The 14,612-nt window shown below is 53.2% G+C and overlaps 1 protein-coding gene across 1 annotated transcript in view; it reads left to right on the top strand.

The window, feature by feature from the left end:
- The first annotated feature begins 485 nt into the window (after positions 1-485).
- LPCAT2 (lysophosphatidylcholine acyltransferase 2) overlaps positions 486-14,612 on the top strand; it is a 52,424-nt gene continuing 38,297 nt past the window's right edge. The window contains exon 1 of the mRNA XM_075576965.1: positions 486-583. The gene's annotated coding sequence lies outside the window, so the exon portion shown is untranslated. The remainder of the gene's footprint in view (positions 584-14,612) is intronic.

Raw genomic sequence — 14,612 nt, 5'->3', positions numbered from 1 at the left:
GGGCGGGGCTTTGCCTCTCCCCGGCACTCTGGCCCTCCCTCCGGCTCCTCGGCAACCGGGCTCTCTCCCTCACACCCCCTGCTCCCCCCGGCACCACCACGGCTGCCCCCCGGCTCCCCCCTCGCCACCACGGCTGCCCCCCTCGCTCCCCCCGGCACTACCCCCGGCTCCCCCCTCGCCACCACGGCTGCCCCCCTCGCTCCCCCCCGGCACTCCCCATCGCTTCCCCCGGCACCACCACGGCGGCACTCCGGCTCCGCTCCTCGCTCCCCCGGCAACCCGGCTCCCTCCCTCAGACCCCCGGCTGCCCCCCTCGCTCCCCCCGGCACCACGGCTGCCCCCCTCGCTCCCCCCGGCACCACGGCTGCCCCCCCTCGCTCCTCCCGGCACCACGGCTGCCCCCCTCGCTCCTCCCGGCACCACGGCTGCCCCCCTCGCTCCCCCCGGCACCACGGCTGCCTCCCTCGCTCCCCCCGGCACCACCCCGGCTCCCCCCCTCGCTCCCCCGGCAACCCGGCTCTCTCCCTCCCCCCTCAGAGCCGCTCACAGCCTGCCGCCTCCGCCGAACCCACAGCCGCCGCAGGTAGGGAGAGGGAGATGCTGCAGGGGGGTGAGATGGAAGTGGGGGGGGGGGGGGGGAGAGATGGAAGTGGGGGGGGGGGGGGGAGAGATGGAAGTGGGAGGGGGGGGGGAGAGATGGAAGTGGGGGGGGGGGGGAGAGATGGAAGTGGGGGGGGGGGAGAGATGGAAGTGGGGGGGGGGGAGAGAGGGAAGTGGGGGGGGGGGGAGAGAGGAGTGGGGGGGGGGGGGGGAGAGATGGAAGTGGGGGGGAGGGGAGAGATGGAAGTGGGGGGGAGGGTGCTTCTGCTGTAAACGCTGCGTGTGTGTGTGTGTGGTGTGTGTGTGTGTGTGTGTGTGTGTGTGTGTGTGACAGTGTGTGTGTGTGACAGTGTGTGTGTGTGGGTGGACAGTGTGTGTGTGTGTGAGTGTGACAGTGTGTGTGTGAGAGTGTGACAGTGTGTGTGTGAGAGTGTGACAGTGTGTGTGTGAGAGTGTGACAGTGTGTGTGTGTGTGTGTGTGAGTGTGACAGCGTGTGTGTGTGAGTGTGACAGCGTGTGTGTGTGAGTGTGACAGCGTGTGTGTGTGAGTGTGACAGCGTGTGTGTGTGAGTGTGACAGCGTGTGTGTGTGAGTGTGACAGCGTGTGTGTGTGAGTGTGACAGCGTGTGTGAGAGTGTGACAGCGTGTGTGAGAGTGTGACAGCGTGTGTGAGAGTGTGACAGCGTGTGTGAGAGTGTGACAGCGTGTGTGAGAGTGTGACAGCGTGTGTGAGAGTGTGACAGCGTGTGTGAGAGTGTGACAGCGTGTGTGAGAGTGTGACAGCGTGTGTGAGAGTGTGACAGCGTGTGTGAGAGTGTGACAGCGTGTGTGAGAGTGTGACAGCGTGTGTGAGAGTGTGACAGCGTGTGTGAGAGTGTGACAGCGTGTGTGAGAGTGTGACAGCGTGTGTGAGAGTGTGACAGCGTGTGTGAGAGTGTGACAGCGTGTGTGAGAGTGTGACAGCGTGTGTGAGAGTGTGACGTGTGTGTGTGAGAGAGAGAGAGAGGGGTGGAGAGGGGGGAGGGAGAGAGGGGGAAGAGGGAAAGAGGGGAAAGAGGGGGAAGAGGGAAGAGGGGGAAGAGGGAGAGGGGGGGAAGAGGGAGAGGGGGGAAGAGGGAGAGGGGGGGGAAGAGGGAGAGGGGGGGGGAAGCGGAGGGGGGGAAGAGGGGGAGGGGGGCAAGAGGGAGGGGGGGGGGAAGAGGGAGGGGGGAGGGGGGGAGGGAGGGAGAGGGGAGGGGGAGGAGAAAAGGGGAGGGAGAGGAGAGAAGGGGGGGTGAGAGAGAGGGGGGAGATCGATTGATCCGTGGGGGGCTGATGTGAGATGCAGGGGGGGGGGGTGATGTGAGATGTAGGGGGGGGATGTTAAACCAAAATCATACAAAATATATACACATTGTTTATTCAAAAGTATGAGTTAATTATTATTTATTACCCCCACTTCTTTACACATCTATTTTGTGATTTACCCATCGAACATGTCATCCAGATAGGGGTTCCCCAAAATGTAACAAATACTTAAAGGGTTCCTCCAAACAAAAAAGGTTGGGAATCACTGCTCTATACACACAAACACACACTGCAGCCCCCACCTCTATACACACAAACACACACTGCAGCCCCCACCACTATACACACAAACACCCACTGCAGGGCCTACCTCTGTATACAGAACACACACTGCAGCCCCCACCTCTATACACACAAACACACACTTCAGGGCCCACCTCTGTATACAGAAACACACACAGAAACACACACTGCAGCCAGGGTTGCCACCTTCTATTGAAGGCTAACGCGGAGATAACATTTTTTAGATCTTTTTATTATATATTTATTTATCTTGCCTTTGGCTGTATCCTCCCCTCCAAATTCTGTTAACATGGCTGCGCGACGTCACGTAATGCACATTGCCAACGAGACGCTCCGTGACGTCACGAGGCATCAAGTTGCCATGACAATGGGGTGCATTATGGTGACGAGGCATCACGTGATGCCACATTGTCATGGCAACATGTCACCGCCTGACGTTAGTGTCTTGTTGTCATGGCAACGAGGAGGGGGGGGGGGCGTGACGTGATGTACATTGTTTTAAAGTGTCCCGGTTTTTCATTTTGAAAATCTGGTCACCCTAAGGGATAGTCCTATATAAATAAAGATATACGTATATACAAATATCAGCTTCCTTATCTGGGACCCGATGTGTGTTCGTATCGGGGAACCAAGAACTCAGGATCCCATTATATATTTCCAAAGAGTATCAAAAAGATGCCTCCCGTTACGAAGAACAGAGGATCTCCGAGGCTCGGAAGCTGGGTGAGTCTCTTTGAAGTTTAGGAAGAATTGGCAGCTGTGAGCCAGAGTAACATGTACTGTAGGAAGGGGTTCAAACATCTCCCAACAGAAAACGCTTGTGGCTGGCGCTGTGCAGCCTACGCACGCAGGACACGCGGGCACTAAGCGTTCTATCTGTGCCTGATTGACCTGGAAATAAGGTACCATTCATAGCACCAGACATGCGTCCTGCCAGGAATATGGAATATTTTATACCTCCGGGACACAGGATGTTAAAGCTTATTCTGTGCTGCAGGGCCCCGCCATGTATTCTCTGCCGGCTTAGATTTCATTTCTTTTAACACTGACCCAAAAAACAAGGGTACAGACCAAGGATGTGCGAGTCCAGCCCTCAAGGGCCACCAACAGGTTAGCTTTTCAGGATATCCCAGCTTCAGCACAGACTGAGCCACCTGTGCTGAAGCAGGGACAGATTGAGCCACCTGTGCAGAAGCAGGGATATCCTGAAAACCTGACCTGTTGTTGGCCCTTAAGGACAGGACTTGCCCAGCCCTGGAATAAACAGTGGTAGTATAGTATATTTTGATCCCACCCAGAGCACTGCTACTTTTTCCTTTACAAATGTGCAATTCCACTTTCTTTTGAAAGAAAAATTAGTTTCTTTTAGAAACCGTCCCTACACCACACGACTCCCAGAATGCCTTGCTGCGGTGTGATGAGATCGGAGCCAGGTTGTTCCAGTAACCCAAACAGCCCGGGCGTCAGAGAGGGAATGCAGAGCAGCAACTGGGAGACGCGGTCTCCCCTCCCTTTAGTTTTTTCTTCCCGCATGTGTTTGATTAAATCCTACACACGTCCTGTGACACAAACCCTTCTTTATTTGCGCTACTCTGTGTATATCTCACGGGAGGTGAAGAGGGCAGATGGACTCTGATTGGGTGGTCTTGGCCCATGTAGCTGTATAGGATGGGTGTCTCGTCTCTGGACTCTGATTGGGTGGTCTTGGTCCATGTGCTTGTGTAGGGTGGGCATCCAGCCTCTGGACTCTGATTGGGTGGTCTTGGCCCATGTGTTTGTGTATGGTGGGCATCCCGTCTCTAGACTTTGATTGGGTGGTCTTGGTCCATGTGTTTGTGTAGGGTGGGCATCAGCCTCTGGACTCTGATTGGGTGGTCTTGGTCCATGTGTTGGTGTAGGGTGGGCATCCCGCCTCTGGACTCTGATTGGGTGGGTTTGGCCCATGTGTTGGTGTAGTATGGGTGGCACAATCATCGAACCTCAGAGAAAGCAGAAAGAAAATCATCTTCCCAAATACAGTAATTGGACAGCGTATCACAGTGGTAATATCACTGCCTTTTGAGCAGGGGAGCATGGTTCAATGCCAAGTGGCAGCTCCTTGTGACCTTGGGCAAGTCACTTTACCTCCCTGTGCAACAGACATCGTAATTAGATTGTAAGCTCTATGGGGCAGGGACTCATTGGACCTACAAAATTGTATATACAGCACTGAGTACACTGTATAAGAAAAATATTATTCTTAAATAATACCCAAATATGCTACCTATAAGTATTTATATTTGTTAAAGTTATACTTAGGAGGGGTTTGATTTCCTCTGTCGGTTCCCTGATCTTAGAGTCTTTGACCATCCCCTGTTACCTCCCGCCACCCCCCCTTACCTTCCCAAACATAAAACCCAAAGAACACCAGGTAGCCAAAATTGGAAGTAAAATTGGGCGGCAGCTTTAGTGCTATACGGCAATTTGTTTAAACGAAATGGAAACAGAAACTGCCCCCACCCTGCCAGCGTGTCCTAACTGGCCCCCCCACCCTGCCAGTGTGTCCTTACTATCCCCCACCCTGCCAGCGTGTCCTTACTATCCCCCACCCTGCCAGTGTGTCCTTACTATCCCCCACCCTGCCAGCGTGTCCTAACTGGCCCCCCCACCCTGCCAGCATGTCCTAACTGCCCCCCCCCCACCCTGCCAGTGTGTCCTTACTATCCCCCACCCTGCCAGCGTGTCCTTACTATCCCCCACCCTGCCAGCGTGTCCTTACTATCCCCCACCCTCCCAGCGTGTCCTTACTATCCCCCACCCTGCCAGCGTGTCCTAACTGGCCCCCCCACCCTGCCAAGGTGTCCTTACTATCCCCCACCCTGCCAGCGTGTCCTTACTATCCCCCACCCTGCCAGCGTGTCCTAACTGGCCCCCCCACCCTGCCAAGGTGTCCTTACTATCCCCCACCCTGCCAGCGTGTCCTTACTATCCCCCACCCTGCCAGCGTGTCCTTACTATCCCCCACCCTGCCAGCGTGTCCTTACTATCCCCCACCCTGCCAGCGTGTCCTTACTATCCCCCACCCTGCCAGCGTGTCCTTACTATCCCCCACCCTGCCAGCGTGTCCTTACTGTCCCCCACCCTGCCAGCGTGTCCTTACTGTCCCCCACCCTGCCAGCGTGTCCTAACTATCCCCCACCCTGCCAGCATGTCCTTACTATCCCCCACCCTGCCAGCGTGTCCTTACTATCCCCCACCCTGCCAGCGTGTCCTTACTATCCCCCACCCTGCCAGCGTGTCCTTACTATCCCCCACCCTGCCAGCGTGTCCTTACTATCCCCCACCCTGCCAGCGTGTCCTTACTATCCCCCACCCTGCCAGCGTGTCCTTACTATCCCCCACCCTGCCAGCGTGTCCTTACGTTACGATCGTGTACGTCGCTGTGTACTGTCCAGGAGACAGACCCGCTAGGCAGAGGTGGAGAGTAGAGACGAAACCGTACCTGGGATTGCAAATCCTGAAGAGTAGAATCGTGAGGTCCGAGGTCAGGGCAGGAGAAGGAAGGATAATCGAGGTCACTGTTCCGGGGTCAGGGCTGGAGAAGGCAGGGCAGTAGGGATCATAGTTCTGAGGTCAGGGTTGAAGAAAGAAGGTTGGTCCAGGTCACAGGCTGGGATCGGCAACAGGGAGGAACAAGGTAGGAAAGATAGGGTTATAGCAGGAGTCACAGGAGAACCTTGCACAGGCAAGGAGGAGAAAGGTATGAATCCTTATACAGGGAGCAGACAGGTGCAGACAATAGCTTCAGATGGAGGCTGATTTCCTGCCTTGGCATCCATGTTGATAGAGGCAGATGTTCTGCCTCGGCAGACATATTGGAAGATCCCCCCTTTTAGGGGCAGACTCTGAATACACAGGAGTGGGTTTGGCAGGAAAACCCCTGTGGAATCTCTTGACCAAGGCCCGGAGAGTGGACATCTGATGCCCTGACCCTACTCCTCTCTGGGCAGTACCCCTTACAGTCGATCAAGCACTGAAGGGACCCTGTCAAGACACAGGAGTCCAAAATCTTCTGGACAACATTCGGGATGACCATCCATGGAAACAGGAGGAGGTAGAGTCCTGGAAAACCGGTTCCCGGGTGGCCGGATTCAGCAGTAACATGAAATGTGGAGGGGGATCTTGAGTGATGCAGGGAGCTCCAGCTGGAAGGACATCTCATTCACTCTCCGGGAAATCCTGTAAGGACCGATAAAACATGGTCCCAATTTCGCAGAGGCCTGACATAAGCGACTTTTCTGCGTCGAGAGCCAGACATCATCATCAACTTGGTTTTCGGTTGATGGCCTCCCACATTTGTCTGCGTTTCTTCTCTTTGTCTCTGCTGCCATGTGAAGAGTCGCCTTAATGCCTTTCCAAAGATCCAGTAGGTCATCAGCCCTGGTATCTGCTGCAGGAAACCCGACAGTGGGGGATTCGCGGGAACAGGTAGTCGGGTTATACCCTAGAGCCGCAAAGAAGGGAAAGCACTTCAAGGACTCTTGGGACAGAGAGTTCATGGCGAATTCTGCCAGAGGCAGCAGGTCCACCCAATCATCCTGCTCGGAGACATAGCACCGAAGGAACTGTTCCAACTTTGTTTGGTCCTCTCCGTCTGACCATTGGACGGTGGGTAGTAGCCGGATGAAAAATGAAGGTCAATGTCCAAACGGCGACAAAAGGCTCTCCAGAATCTCGCAATGAACTGTGAACCCCTCTCAGAGACAATCTCAGTAGGTAAACCATGCAAGCGGAATACTTCCCTGATGCAAATGTCTGTCAACTCAGGAGCAGAAGGAAGTTTCTTCAGAGGGACGAAATGTGCCTGTTTGGAGACGTGGCCAACCAAGACCAGGATTACCATCATGCCCTGGGAGGGAGGAAGCTCCACCATGAAATCCATGGACAAGTGTGGCTAAGGATGGGAAGGGGATGAAGTAACCCGCGTGGCACCTTGGTACGTGCGCATATTGCGCAGGCCGAGACAAAGTCCTTGATGTTGTTCCTGATCTCCGGCCACCAGAAGGTCCGCTCGAGAAACTACAGTTTTATTAGTACCTGGGTGACCCACAAATCTGGATTGATGACCCCTTTGGAAGACTTGAAGACGAAGAGGGGAGGAAACGAAGAGCCGATGAGGAGGAACAGAGACAAGGGGGGAGCTCAGACTGGGCTTTACAAATGTGGTCCATGAAAGTGCGAGTGATTGCAGAGACAATCCTGGAAGGGGGGATAATGGGAACATTTTCAGTCTCCTGTGACTCATCAGCAGCAAACTGGTGGGAAAGGGAATCCTGAAGGTTAATCCCAGGCCCCAGCAGTCTGCCATCTAATGTCACGATAGTCATAGGAGAAGATTTCTTTTTGAGAGGAATGCTGACAAAAAGACACACTTACTTGGAAACTGGGGTAAAAAAAACTAGCCTCTACTAAGTGCAGGGAAATCTAACTAAGGATGTTCCCCTGATGACTAGATTCCAGACAAATTGTGTTGAAGCAGCTATTGGTTTATAATACTTCTGAGTTTCATTCACAGAATACTACAGGCCTATCAGACGCGTGAGAATATTCTCAGCAGCCAATCAGAGCAGAGCTCGTCTGGCTGATGATGTTAGAGACAGGCGGCACTTGAGCTGGGAAAGTGTGAGTCCCCATTTTGCTGATACCTAGAAGTCCTGGAACATATTACACTATGTACTGTATATTATTTCTTTATTCCACATATGGTGATATCTGGGCTCCCCAAAGCTACGCCTACTATTCGACTAGAAGAGAATTTGGACCTTTTCTTCAGAGGGTTGAGCTGCGACTTTTTCACTTGAATTCACTGTATTTATTTATTTACACATTTGCACTTTCACTTATATAAGTTAACTAGTGCACTGTACACAACCTTCAGTGATTGTATTATTTAATTTTGGTATTCTAATTATCACTGTATCACTCTCTGTATAAGGAGCGCCTAAAACCACTTTTTTTGCACGGAAGCTGGGATATCCTGATAATCTGACCTGCAGGGGCGTCTTGAGGACTGGAGTTGCGCCCTCTTGTGGTAAAGGATGCCACGTGCAGGCCACAGAGCACCACCAATGCAAACGATGATACAGTTCCTATCTTCTCTACATACTGTAGGGGTGGAAATTCAAACGTCCCAACTGGTTGTGTCGGAATCTGAAGTAAGGGTCTCCGCCTTGAAACGGGGGGGGGGGGGGGGGGGGCTGGCCAAAAGATTGAACTCAAAGACGCCTACTTCGTAGAAGAAAATATATCAACAAAATAAATAATTTATCCTATTGGATGGGGATGGGGGCTTCTTTGGATAGATTTACCACTATTATGTATTTTCGGATTTCTTTCTGTTTGATTCTTTGAGATAAAGCGAAGAATAAAAAAAGAAATAAGTGTGTGCAGCGCACAGCGAGAGAGCGAGAGGCAGGGGTGACAAAAATTGATTACTTTATTAGAAAGCCATTAAAATCGAGGGTAGCAGCCGTTCTACGCGTTTCGTATAAAATGCACAACCTGCACGAAACGCGTAGAACGGCTGCTACCCTCGATTTTAATGGCTTCCCAATAAAGTAATCAATTTTTGTCAGACCTGCCTCTCTCTCTGTCTCTTGCTGTGCGCTGCACACACTTGCATTGGAACCTTTGGACTTTGGATACAGCTGCACGCATAAGGAAGACTGCTGGGGGATTATATGAGTACTCATACCTAAGGGCCAACCTAATGAGGAGGGGAGGAGTAATCACTTGCCCACCCCCTACATTCAGGGTGTTATAGAGCCTTTTTTTATTAGGTTTAGAGTGTGACATGAATAATTGTTTAATGGTTAATACCCAGCGTGTTTTTCCTTTTTTTATGAATGGACTAAACTATGGAAAGATGGGACCAGGCATTTGAGCATCACTTCTCCCTTACATAAAAAAAGAAATAGCCTCTTACCGAATTTAAGCAGCGACTGCCCCACCCCCGCCCCATTTTGTGTACTGATCATTATTTTTTGGCCCCCTAGATCCCGAGTTACTCACTTGTTTTGTTGCTGGACATATAAAGATGGCTGTCACAGTCATCCAAAATGGACGGAGTTGCGGCATCCTGTGGGCCCGCGGGACCTGCAAGATTTGGCGGCCATTTTGATTTCTCAAACGGGTAGAAAATATACTGGCAACTAAACCAGTATCATGGAACCAGGTCCTGACCCTCTGGAGCTAAAAAGATTTCACTCCCAGAGAACCCCCCAGTTAGAATTCTGTAAAATAATCAACGTTACAGAAAGAGGGGGGTTGCTGATTTGAAGGAATGTTGTTTTTTCGTGATGTATTTATGATCACCAGAATTTTCGCTTCAGTATTTATTGGGAAACGAGGCAAAAATACATTCCAAATGATGCCAAAAAACTACGGTCGAGAGAAGGTCAGATTCTTGTGAAATTAGAAAAAAAAAGACGTTTCGGCCATCTTTATCCAGAGATATATGCGAATAATCTTAAAACATTAATTTTAACAAAGTGAAAAAAGGGGGGGAGGGGCGGAGAGGTTCCCAGCACTCAATCGAAATCAAACGAAAAAATCGTGGAACTGCCAAATCGAATTTGCTTAATCAAAATGATGTAGACAATGCATACTGATGTAAAATACTTGTGAAGTAATATGCAGTGTAGTAGGTGTTGAACCCAAAGAAATGTTACAGAATGCAACACGAGGAAAGGGAGGAAAAATGGGATAAGGGGAAGGAAGGGGAAGACAAGGAAAAGAGCTTGCAGGGGAATAAGGGGGGGCATAATGAGTCTCCCCCTCCCATCCCTCCCCCAGAACAGGTCGAGCGATCCACGGACCCGGCGCCCATATAGAAGCTGGAAGGGTGAGAATGCGGTAGACTCCTGTGGCACCTCCCTGTATGCGAACAGTAGGTGCTGCAGGTGTGCTTCCCAGTCCCCTCCTTCGGCCTCCACAAATGAAGGCAGCATCTGCTTCAGGGTGCCATTGAACCGCTCACACAGTCCGTTGGTTTAAGGGTGATAGGGGGCCGTGCGGAGAGAGGTCACCCCGAACGCAGCCCAGAGACTTTGGAGCAGCTCACTCATGAAATGTGCTCCCTGGTCAGTCAGGATTTCACTAGGAAAACCTACCCTAGTAAAAATATTTATGAGCGCCTCGGCCACCTTCCAGGTGTCAATGGAGGAAAGCGCCATCGCCTCTGGGTACCTGGTCGCAAAGTCCACGACCGTTAAAATATACTTTTTCCCTAACCTGCTGGGAATCATCAAGGACCCAATGAGGACTACCACCACTCACAGGAATGGTTCCCCTATCACCGGTAGAGGCTCCAGGGGGGCCTTCGCCCGATCTCCCTGCCTCCCCACTCGCTGGCAAACATCACAGGTGCGGCAGAACGTGGATGCCTCCTGTGATACCCCAGCCAGTAGAAACTCTGGTTCAGCATGGCTTTCATATGGGTAACCCCTGATGTCCTGCCAGCAGGATCGCATGAGCTAAGTGTAGCAACTGTGCGCGGTACTTAGTAGGTACCACCAACTGACATTTGGCTGTCCATGGTTTGTTCGGAGCTGCCGGGGCTTTAACTCAGTAGAAGAGTCCACTGCGCCACAGGATCTGCTCTGATCCGGACTCGGAGGACGTTTCAGCAGCACGCTGCCTCAAGCCCTCCAAGCTCGGGTCCGTCCGTACCGCATCCTGGAACGTCTGACTCTGCTCCAGGCCAACTGACCCCAGTCACAGTAAGGGATATCAGTCCCAGTCAAGGCAGGCTCCGCTTGTCTTACCTGGTCAACCGTGTCCGAAACGTCCACAACTGGGAGTTCCAAGGCCTGGGAAGTGATGGGTTCAGGATTGGGACCCTGAACCGCAGCTGAGTCTGGGTGGGGATCCCAGTGACTCTGGGTCTGAGTCACCGCAGCTACAGCTATGTTATCGTACTCCTTGTAGCTGCATCGGAGTTGGACCAAGTCATTGCCCAACAGTATAGGACCATCTATGCCGGGCAGAATGCCGACATCGCAGATGCCTTCGTTTAAGGGTTCCAGTCCATGCTTTGGCTGGAACATGCCCTTACATGGTTGCTGTGGAAATCTTGGTTGCGGGCAAGCCTCATCCTGAACTTTGTTATGTGCGGCACCTGTTCAAGGGCTTAAATAGCAGCCAGTGACTTCCAGCCCCTGCCTAAGCATTGTATATGTTTCTGTAACGCTCTGCCTGCCCACAAGCCAGACGAGACCCCGGGACTGAGGTGGAAAGGAGTTATACCACACACCTAGCAGTAAACGGGTGTACGGGCGGAGTGTCTAAGTAGCGTAGGTGGTCCTGGAAACAAAAATAGAATGCGTACCGTACCTGCCAGTTCCAGCGTAGAAAGGTAAAGTCCGTAAGCCAATGGTCGTGGGATGGAGAGAGCAGCGTAGTAGAATGTCCGTAAGCCTGGGTCGTGGAGTGGAGAGAGCAGCGTAGTAGAGTGTCCGTAAGCCAATGGTCGTGGGATGGAGAGAGCAGCGTAGTAGAGTGTCTGTAAGCCGTGTCCAAGGGATATAGAAGTCTGCAGAGTAGTAATGTCCAAAGCCAAATCCTAGGGTTCCAGAGGGCAGCGTAGTAGAAGTCCAAAGCCAAAGGTCGATATCCAGGGAGGTCAGCAGTATATCCAGGGACAGGAAAAGGAACTGAAAGACAAAAGGGGCCAGGCAACAGCAGACAGCACCAAGGTACAGAAGCTATGCAGAGCAAAGAGGAAATGGTGAGGGAAGACTAAATAGGGGGCTGGGACCTATCAGCGGAAGGGGAGGAACGGAGGAGTGGCCCGAGGGATGACCTGATAGGGGAGAAGTGTCTGGAAGGCTGGAGCCAATCGGAGCAAGGGGAGGGATGGAGGAGCGGCCCGAGGAAGGACCTGATAGGGGAGAGGTGCCTGGGCAGCTGGGACCTGTTAGAGCTAGGGGAGGAGTGGAGGAATGGCCCGGGGAAGGGCCTGATAGGAGAGAAGGGTCTGGGGGGCGGACCTGATGGAGCAGGGAAGCGCGTGATGCGCGTGCTGCGTCAGAGGGGGCGGAGTCAGGCGCCCGGCGCCAGCAAATTGAAGTCTGGGTCCGCGCGCGCCTGTAGGGGTGATGCGCGCGACCCGGAAGTGTGGGAGCAGCCGTGGAGGGGACCACACGGAGTGAGGCACGCCGCCGGGGAGCCTGGGCGGCACGGAGCAAAGGTAAGGAGGCGCTGGAAGCGGGTGTACCCGCAGCGCGGATCCTTACAGTTTCCCTGTGTTCCTGCCCACCTTGGGTCTAGTAGCTGAGCCTTCCTTATTCGTGAGCCATCCCTGTTCCAGAGGCTAGCCTGTTGCTGTGGCTAGCCTACTCATTTGGATTCCCTGTTGCTGACCCCGGACCGTGACCCCGACCTCGCTAACTGCCGCCTGCCCTGACCCTTTGTCTGTTGCCTGGACTTAGCACCACTGCCGCCAGCCCTGACCTCCTGCCTGCCTACTGACTACGGATACTCTAACAGGACCCAGTCCCTGGGCTCTGGTTGGTTGATTTGCATCCCTACCTCAGCCCTGCGGGTCCGGTTCCAGTCTGGAGATGGGCACCGTCACACTTGGCCCGCGCCCCAGTCCAGAAACATAGAGGGATTTGCTGCCCCCATCCACCAGAGTCACCCTCATCACCTCTCCAGGTAAAAGGTGCTCTTGCCCGACCATATCAGGCTAAACCAGAGTATCAGCAGCACCGGAATCCAGCATACCAGCGGTCATCTGGTCCCCAATGGTTACTGGCCGAAAGTGATTGATCCGGACATCCGTGGGACCAAGAACAACTTGGCAACCTGGAAAGCTGGTTCGGCTGGAACAAAGGGGTTGGGTCTCTGCGACTGGCATCGGGAACTTAGGTGAGAGTGCTGGATCATCTGGGCTGCCTTTCCAGGTGACGGACCGGGCTGCTGGGGTACATTGCCCAGTCCCTGTACCCTGGGGCTAGAGAATTTTAGGACAGTCGCGTTTCATATGCCCCGTCTGGTTGCACCTGAAGCACCACAATTCATGGACGAACTCGGTAGGTGCTGGTCGGCGCTGTGGCTGGCCGCCAGGAGCTTGTGCTGGTTCAGGTGGGGTCAGGCTGTCGAGGCAGGAATGGCACTGTCAGTTTAAGGGCCACCTCAGGAGGTGAGGACGTGCAGCTACGAAGTCATCTGCTAGGGCAGCTGCTCGCCTCGCGTTGGCCGGTTTGCGGTCGGTGACTCAGTTTCACACCTCAGGCAAGCATTTTAGCATAAACTGTTCTTTTAACTGTAGGTCACAGAGTGCCTTAAATGTTGTTACCTCACACCAGGCTAGCCATCTTTTAGACAGGTGCTCTAGCCGGGACATGAACTCAAGGTGCATATCCTGGGACCCCTTGCTCAGGGCTCTGAACTTGGACTCCGGGTAATGGCATACCATGCCAGGAGAACCTCCTTCACAACTGGATAGTCCCTTGCATCCTCCACGCCCATCTCACGATGTGCCACGGCTGCTTTACCGTGCAGCTGAGAAACCAGCTATTTGACCCAGTCTTCCTCAGGTAGGTCGTGCATTTTGCAATAGTTCTCAAAGGGCCGCAGATATCCATCTATGCCCTCCGTGTCCTCGCAAAACACGGCAAAGCTGCCATACTTGACTTGGGGTGCCCGACTGCCACGGGATCTCCGATTTCCAGAGGACGATCGGGACCTTGATCGGATGGAGGTGCGAGTAGTGAGGAGCTGGTGCATAGCAACCAGTTCAGCAGCGGTAGCCCCGCTGCCCAGGTCACCCAGCACACGCCAGATGTCAGCTGGCATGCCCACCTCCGCTGCAGTCGGCTGACTCCTGCGCACACTATTATTTTTTTATAAATTAAAACTCCCCCCCCCCCCCCCCCGCCCTTCCACAAATCTAGTTCCCCCCCCCGCCCTTCCACTCTCCCCCGCCCTTCCACTCCATGCCCCCTGCCCTTCCACTCCCCCCCTGCCCTTCCACAAATCTACTCCCCCCCCGCCCTTCCACTCCCCCCCCCCCGCCCTTCCATCTCCATGCCCCCTGCCCTTCCACTCCCCCCCGCCCTTCCACTCCATGCCCCCTCCACGCCCGGGCAACGCCGGGTATATCAGCTAGTATATATATATATATATATATATATATATATATATATATATATATATATATATATATATATATATATATATCACATAATGCAATACGAATGTATTACTGACAGGTAGGGTAATGTCACACATAACTTTTATTAACAGCAGCCCTATTTACCCCTACCGTCACAGGGTGCCAGCCAGCTATTGAGGGGAAGACAAAAAGTGCAAGCTCCATAGCATAACTCTGTATAAAAATGTATTTAATGTTAAAAAGGAGAAGAAGCCTTAGCGGGCGA

The sequence above is a fragment of the Ascaphus truei genome, chromosome 19, assembly GCF_040206685.1.
Source record: "Ascaphus truei isolate aAscTru1 chromosome 19, aAscTru1.hap1, whole genome shotgun sequence".
In the NCBI taxonomy this organism is placed as follows: Eukaryota; Metazoa; Chordata; class Amphibia; order Anura; family Ascaphidae; genus Ascaphus; species Ascaphus truei.
Note: the sequence above shows the minus strand (reverse complement) of the source record. Positions and strands in the feature narration are given on the sequence as shown.